Below are 8,501 nucleotides of genomic sequence, written 5' to 3' on the forward strand. Positions count from 1 at the left end.
ATATTATTTCTCCATATTTTCACTGGCATTTAGTGTCCCTATTACTTTCCTTTAAACATGTGACTCATTTTAGTAGGTGTGCGGTGATGTCGGTGGTTTTAACGGGCATTCCTCCTGTGGCTGACGATCTTGCACTTGATTTCATGTACTTATTTACCATTTGTACATCCTTTTGGATGTAGCCTATGTTGTCCATCTTTAAACTGAATTTTTCATTTTTTAATATTTAATTTTGAAGTTTTAAAATATTATAGATGCTAGTCCTTGACTGGAAATGTGATGTGAAGGCATTTTTCCCAGTCTGTAGTTTGTATTTTAATCTTCTTCTTCTTTTTTTTTTTTTAGAGGACCAACAGGACACTCCGATGTCTTTATTGAGGTTTGAGCACAGCATGACAGTTGAAGGCATGCAGACAGGGCAGCAGGGCCCGGCCTAGGCGTGTCGGGGCAGCACATGATGCGCGCCAGGAACTCCAGTGTGAACCACAGGACGCACACGCCCTCGATGTAGGTGAGGATGGGCTCCGTCTCCACCTCCCGCCGGAAGCGCACACTGGTGATATTCCCCACCCGGTGGATCTTTGTCACGTTGTGGTCGATGTTGAAGGCCTCGTGAGTCTCCAGGCAGAAGGTGGTGATGGAGACCAGGATGAAGAAGAGGGAGGCGAATTCTACCACCCCGGCCGCCTGGGAGGAGTAGGGATCCTCAAAGAGTGCCCACATGCGTGGTTGCCAGCCGCGGCAGCCCCCAGATCGGCGCCAGGACCTCCGCCTCCCTCGTGCAGCCCCAGGCACTGCAGGGCTAGCTCCCGCTCATCATCGCCGACCTCGTCACTGGGCCCGGCTCCACCGCCACCCCCGTCTGGGCTTTCGAAGATGTCCAGCGCCTCCTCAGCGTCGCGATGCTGGCCGTAGGTCATCCAGCAGCAGGGCTCCACGTCGGTCTCGTCGATGCCCCAAAAGGTGAGCTCCTCCTCAAAGAGCGGCCCGCACACGTTGGCGGGGCAGTGCAGCTTGCTAGTGCGGTAGTACTTGAGCATGTAGGCGAAAACGCCCGGGTGCCGATCGAAGAAAAATTCACATCCTCCGCCACCGCTGCTGCCGCTGCTGCCCGCACCGCCCCATCGGACTCTGGCCGCCCCGCCGACGGGATCAGCCAGCCAGGCGAGGCGGGTGCCCGGCAGAGTACGCAGGGTGCTGCGGTAGGTCTCTTGTCGCGTGCCCCCCACGTTGATGATGATCTTCTCCGACGCCTCGCCCTTGGCCATCTCCTCCTTCAGACATGTTTTGGACGGAGGCTTGTTCCCCGACTTGTGCCCGCGGTAGGAGGAGACACACACCACACCAAGCTGATCATAAGAAGCGCTGCGGGGCTCCGGCTTGGGGCGGACGCTGCCCTCCAAACACCCTTCCAGAGGAGGCAGTGTCAGACGGGGGAAGGGGGAGGAGACGAGGAGGAGGCAGGAGGCGGTGGCAGCCCCCTCTGCGGCTTGGCCCCTATTTTAATCTTCTTAATGAAATCTTTGGAAAGAAAATGTTTAAAATTATTATGAAGTCTAATTTGTCTATCTTCCCCTTTGTGAATTGTGCTTTTATTGTCTCATCTAAGGATTCTTTGCCTAGTTGTAGGTCATAAAGGTTTTATTCTCAATTTTCTCTTAGAAATTTTATTAGTTACCTTATGTAAGTCCATGATTCTTTGAGTGACATAAGGGTTTTGGGGTTTGGCTTTGCCCATGATGTGCAGTTGCCCCGTCATTGGTTTAAAAGATCATTTCTCCCAGCTGGATTGTCTTTTCTTCTTTATCACATGTTAATTGAATGCTGAGTGTTGTTCTATTTCTGGGTTCTCTATTCTGTTCCACTATCTGTATGTCATCTGTCCCTCTGCCAATACCACACAGTCTTGTTTACTGTAGTTATAAAGTAGTGCTTAACATTGGAAAGAGTGATTCCTTCTACTTCATTTTCCTTCTAACACTATTTTTGAATCTTCCTGAATCAATGCTTGGTCTACAAAAAAAAAAAAAAAATTGCTGACCTCCATCTCAGCCAAAAGAGAAGCAATGTACTGTATGTAACAATAATGTACTATAATTCCAAAAAACCAGAAGGAAGAAATTTGAAAATTTTGCCAATAAGGAAATGATAAATGTTTGAGAAAATAGGTGTGTTTTACCCGGTTTAAACATGACAAAGCGTAAACATGTATTAAAACATCATGTTGCTCCATTAATATGTATAACGTTTATGATTTTATGTATCAGTTAAAAAAATAAAATTTAAGAGACCTAGCTGGAATTCGGATAGTAACTTGTGAGCCCATGGATTAATGAAGTAAGAATTGAAATTTCACTATATTGAGTCTTCCAATTTATACAGCATATCTCTCCAAATACTTAGTTGGCTTTGATTTCTTTCACCAGAATTTTGTAGTTTTTAGCATACAGATCAGGTATGCTTTATCAGATTGATGCCTAAGTATTTCATTTCCTTTGAAGCTATTATGAATGGTTTGTGTTTTTATATTGTGATTCCACTTTTTTTGTTTTCAGTACGTAGAAATGCAATTGATTTTGTGTCATCTTGTATCTCTTCATCTTTCTAAATCCACTTGTTAGTTCTAAGAGTTTTTTTAGTAGATTCCAGAGGATTTTCTAAGTAGTTAATAATGTCATCTGCAAACAGGGGCGGTTTATTTCTTCTTTTCCCACCTGCATGCCTTTTGTTACGGGCTTGTTGCAATGTTTAGAAATGAACATGTCATTGAATGAGAGTGGTAAGATCAGACAGCCCATGTTTTAAATACACTTTCACACATCATAGGACTTGTACGCTTTAGGGCTTCTACAGAGTTTTCCTGATCATCCTTACAAGTTTATTTCTTCATACAAACTTTAGAATGATACTGTTTAGTATAAAAGACCAATTTGTTCATCTTTATAAGAATAACATTAAATTTATAGGCATAGGTAATACATAATAAATAACAAGCAACTATATAAATAATATGTGTGAAAAATAAATACATAAAATTTATACCATTGAGGCTGAGAATGGGGTTTGCTCTGTTATTTAAATCTCCTTTCATCTAACTCTTTAGAATTTGAAAACTGTTTGCATAGGTTCTGCAATTTTTTGTTAATCTTATTCTGAGCTATATTACCATTATTTTTTTTTTCTATTCAAAAATGTGATTTTTGTTATTTTTTTTTATGAGTGGTGGGCATTGACCATTTTAAGGCTTTTGATCTTTAGTTTCAAATTGCTTAACAGAACAGTTGTATAATCACATGTTCACTGCTCTAAGACTAAACTCAAGCAGTCGAAGGTGGATTGAGAGAAAATGCATTAGTCTTGTGTTCCAACCTCTTCAAAAATACTAGTATTAGTGTAAAAGCCCAGAAGGTTTCACAATGGTCTGTGAGGTCCTGCCTATATCATCTTGTCTTGCCTGATGCACTCCGGTGGACTTGCAAACCCTCTTCATCTCCTTCCTCCCTTCCTCCCTTCCTTCCTTCCTTCCCTCCCTCCTTCCTTCCTTCCTTTCCAGGGATTGGTCACAGGGGTGCTTAGCCACTGAGCCACATTCCCAGCCTTTTTTTTATATTTTATTTTGAGACAGGGCCTCGCTAAGTTGCTGAGGCTGGCTTTAAACTTGTGATCCTCCTGCCTCAGTCTCTGGAGCCGACTGTACTTATTGTCTCTTAAAATAATATTAAACAGTAGGAGTCTTCTCTGTCTCCACTGGACACCAGGCGGCTGCTTGGCTGCTTATCTCCTCAGCCATGCGCCCTGGGAGCCCAGGCTGTGCTTGTCCTTGGCGCTGGCCCCGGGCAGCCACTGTAATACCCAGAGCTACAGGAGCTAGCCGCCTGGGTCGGGCCCTCCGCAGGATCGATACCGATGCCCTCCAGGGCCAGGCTCAGGCAGCCGCCACTAAAAAGAGCAGAAAGGTGGCGGGAGCTGTGCTCCAGGGGGTTGCCTGGCAGGGTGCGCGGTGCTGCAGGTAGGTGGCGTGCAACCCGCCTCAGTTGCCACACCACATCACGATGGCCAGCTTCTCAGTGCACCCCGACCTAGAATTCGGGGTTCCCTCCGGCTCTCTTTCTTCCGCAGGTACAAGGAAGCCAAGCCTGGAGCTGCGGAGCCAGAGAGTGGTGGACCTTGGCCATTGTCTTGCTCTCCGCCATCTTCTACTTGGACTGAGATGGGTGTGAATGGGCCATCCACTCCCATCCCAAGCTGTCATCTGACTACTGCTGATCTTCCCTGCACTCCAGGCAACGGGCTGCCTTTGGGTCCAGCAGGGAGTGGGGAAGAGTGTCCAGTGGAGGCTGGGCCTGGTACATGCACTTTTGACCTTGGGATCTCTACCCCCAAGAAAGTGATAGAGGATGCTCTGCACTGCCTGGGAGGCTGTCCCTACCCATGCTGTGGCCCTGTGCTCTGAAGCACTTCCAAACTCATTCAATGAGGCCAATGTCACTCTGATTCCAAAACTAGGCAAAGACACATCCAAGAAAGAAAACTTCAGACCAATCTCTCTAATGAACATAGATGCAAAAATGTTCAATAAAATTCTGGCAAATCGAATACAAAAACATATCAAAAAGATTGCGCACCATGATCAAGTGAGATCCATCCCAGGGATGCAAGGTTGGTTCAACATTCGGAAATCAATAAATGTAATTCATCATACCAATAGACTTAAAGATAAGAACCATATGATCATCTCAATAGATGCAGAAAAAGCATTTGACAAAATACAGCACCACATTCATGTTCAAAACCCTGGAAAAACTAGGGATAACAGGAACATATCTCAACATTGTAAAAGCTATCTATGCTAAGCCCCAGGCCAACATCATTCTAAATGGAGAAAAATTGAAAGTGTTTCCTCTAAAAACTGGAACAAGACAGGGATGCCCTCTTTTACCACTTGCATTTAACATCATTCTTGAAACACTGACCAGAGCAATTAGACAGACGAAAGAAATTAAAGGGATACAGTATAGGAAAAGAACTTGAAATAGCACTGTTTTCCAACAATATGATTCTATACCTAGAAGATCCAAAAAATTTCCCTAGAATATTTCTAGAACTAGTAAGTGAATTCAGCAAAGTAGCAAGATACAAAATCAACACCCCAAAATCAAAGGCATTTCTGTATATCAGTGACAAGTCCTCTGAAAGGGAAACAAGGAAAACTATACTACTTATAAAAATATATCAAATTTACTATAGCCTAAAAAAAAAAAAACCTTGGGAATCAACCTAATAAAAGAGGTGAAAGACCTCTACAATGAAAACTACAGAACACTAAAGATAGAAATTAAAGATGACCTTAGAAAATGGAAAGATCTACCTTGGCCTTGGATAGGCAGAATTAATATTATCAAAATGACCATACTTCCAAAGACACTATACAGATTTAATGCAATTCCAATCAAAATCCCAATGACATTCCTCATGGAAATAGAAAAAGCAGGGGCTGGGGATATAGCTTAATTGGTAGAGTATCTGCCTTTCATGCACAAGGCCCTGGGTTCAGCCCCCAGCAACACACACACACACACACACACACACACACACAGAAAGAAATAGAAAAAGCAGTTAAGAAATTCATCTGGAAAAATAAGAGACCCAGAATAGCTACAGAAATCCTTAGCAAGAAGAGTGAAGCAGGTGGCATCACTATACCAGACCTTTAACTATACTGCAGAGCAATAGTAACAAAAACAGCATGGTATTGGCACAAAAAAACAGACTGGTAGACCAATATAACAGAATAAAGGACACAGAGATTAACCCACATAATTACAGTCATCTTATGTTAGCAAAGGTGCCAAAAACATACATTGGAGAAATGATAGCCTCTTCAACAAATAATGCTGGGAGAACTGGAAATCTATATGCAACAAAATGAAATTAAATCCCTATCTCTCACCATGCACAAAAATCAACTCAAAGAGGATCAAGGACCTAGGAATTAAACCAGAGACCCTGAGTCTAATAGAAGAAAAAGTAGGCCCCAATCTCCATCATGTAGGATAAGATTCCTATAGTGCAAGAATTAAAATCAAGAATTACTAAATGGGATGGGTTCAAACTAAAAAGCTTGTTTTCAGCAAGAGAAACAGTCAGTGAGGTGAATAGAGTGCCTACAGCCTGGGAGCAAATTTTTGCCATACGCACATCAGATAGAGCACTAATCTCTAGGGAATATAAAGAACTCAAAAAGCCAAACACCAAAATAACAAATAACCCAATCAATAAATTGATCAAGGACATGAACAGACAGTTACCAGAAGAGGATATATAATCAATCAACAAATATATGAAAAAACATTCAACATCTCTAGCAATTGGAGAAATGCAAATCAAAACCAGTGTAAAATTTCATCTCACTCCAGTCAGAATGGCAGCTATTATGAAGACAAACAACAATAAGTGTTGGCGAGGGTGTGGGGAAAAAGGCACACTCATATATTGCTGGTGAGACTGCAAATTAGTGCAACCAATATGGAAAGGATTGTGAATATTCCTTGGAAAACTGGGAATGGAACCACCATTTGACCCAGCTATCCCACTTTTCAGTCTGTGCCCAAAGGATTTAAAAGCTGCCTACTGCAGGGACACAGCCACATCAGTGTTTATTGCAGCTCAATTCACAATAGCTAAACTGTGGAACCAAACTAGATGCCCTTCAGTAGATGGATAAAGAAACTGTGATATATATACACAATGGAATATCACTCAGCATTAAAAGAGAATAAAATCGTGGCATTTGCAGGTAAATGGATGAAGTTAGAGAAGATAATGCTAAGTGAAGCCGGCCAGTCCCAAAAAACCAAATGCTGGATGTTTTCTCTGGTATAGAGGCTGACTCATAGTGGGGTTAGGAAGGAAAGCATGGGAGGATTAGATGAACTCTAGATGGGACAAAGGGGAGGGAAGGGAAGGGAGGGGGAAAGGGATATAAAAAAGATGGTGGAATGAGATGGACATCATTACCCTAAGAACTCAAATGGTGTGAATACACTTTGTAAATAACCAGAGATATGAAAAATCATGCTCTATATGTGTAATATGAATTGTAATGCATTCTGCTCTCATATATAACAAATTAGAATAAAAATCAAAAAACATATGTGCTGCTAATACCCATTTCTATGGGTGTCCAAAATGTGGGTACATTCATCTCATTCAAATGGCAATAGCTTGGCTCACATTAGACATGTGATCTGTACTTTGTCACCTCCGTTATGTTTTGTAGGGACTTTAATAGTACACCATCAACAGGAACAAGTCATTTTGTCATCATTCCAGAGGATCATGAAGAACTGGGCTTCCAATGGGGAAGAGGAAAGAGGCAACATGTCTCTCACACATTTCTTCAAACTGTAAAGTGCTTCTGGTAAATCTGCTTGCACAGTTGTGCTGGTGCCATTCCTGGATGTCTAGGTCACACTTTCACTGACTTACCTGCTTTACAGGTTGAATAGGGGATTCCATTACCTCGTCATAAAGATGTTACCACCCACTGGGTCTTACCTAATGTTTCCTAACCCTCTGATCACATAGCCCTTGTATGTGGTCCAAAATGGAAATTGATTTCTGTTTAATGGAATTGAAGTCTAAAAAGGAAGTTCGTTACTCTGTAGAAAGTTTGATGTGAATCAAAGATCATATGTAACTTTCTTTTTTTTTTCTTTTTTTTAATTGTTGGTTGTTCAAAACATTACATAGTTCTTGATATATCATATTTCACACTTTGATTCAAGTGGGTTATGAACTCCCATTTTTACCCCGTATACAAATTGCAGAATCACATCAGTTACACTTCCATTGATTTATACATTACCATACTAGGGTCTGTTGTATTCTGCTGCCTTTCCTATCCTTTACTATCCCCCTCCATATGTAACTTTCAAAGAGGAGATCTAGATACTGTGCTAAAACCTCCTGTTCATGGCCTACGGTTACGCTCCAGATGTCTTTGTTACAAGACTGTGTACGTTTACATCATCTAGACCCTTTTTCTCTCTACACTTGGAGGAAAAACAAATGTGTTACAAAAAAAATAAGGAAGTTAAAATATTGTGTAGATTTTTATAAATATTTTTAAGCTAGCAATTAAGAATTTTAAGTATCATTTAAATGACCTTTTAATTATTTTTCATGACATACATTTCAGATTGAATCATGTTTATATAATCAGATGAAAAAATACACAGAGGTTAAAGTGAAAGACATAAAATCTTTTTTGAATATGTATTTTAATTTGTTCTAATTAGTCACACAAGACAGTTGAAAGCATTTTGATACATCCTACATAAATGGAGTACAATTTCTCATTCATCAGTTTGTACATGATGTAGAGTTATACGGTCATGTTATCACATATGCACATAGGGTAATAGTGTCTGATCAATTCTACTATTATTCCTACTCTCATACCCCTTCCCCTCCCTTCACTCCCCTCTCTGGTCCAAAAT

The 8,501-nt window shown here is 41.4% G+C and overlaps 2 pseudogenes; one reads left to right on the forward strand and one right to left on the reverse strand.

Annotated features, from left to right (window-relative positions):
* Positions 1-315: 315 nt before the first annotated feature.
* Positions 316-4,239, reverse strand: LOC143389033 (voltage-gated potassium channel KCNC4 pseudogene; annotated as a pseudogene).
* Positions 4,240-7,147: 2,908 nt separating this feature from the next.
* On the forward strand, positions 7,148-7,628 carry LOC143389034 (2',5'-phosphodiesterase 12 pseudogene; annotated as a pseudogene).
* Positions 7,629-8,501: the final 873 nt, after the last annotated feature.

Source organism: Callospermophilus lateralis, unplaced genomic scaffold, assembly GCF_048772815.1.
Source record: "Callospermophilus lateralis isolate mCalLat2 unplaced genomic scaffold, mCalLat2.hap1 Scaffold_43, whole genome shotgun sequence".
In the NCBI taxonomy this organism is placed as follows: domain Eukaryota; kingdom Metazoa; phylum Chordata; class Mammalia; order Rodentia; family Sciuridae; genus Callospermophilus; species Callospermophilus lateralis.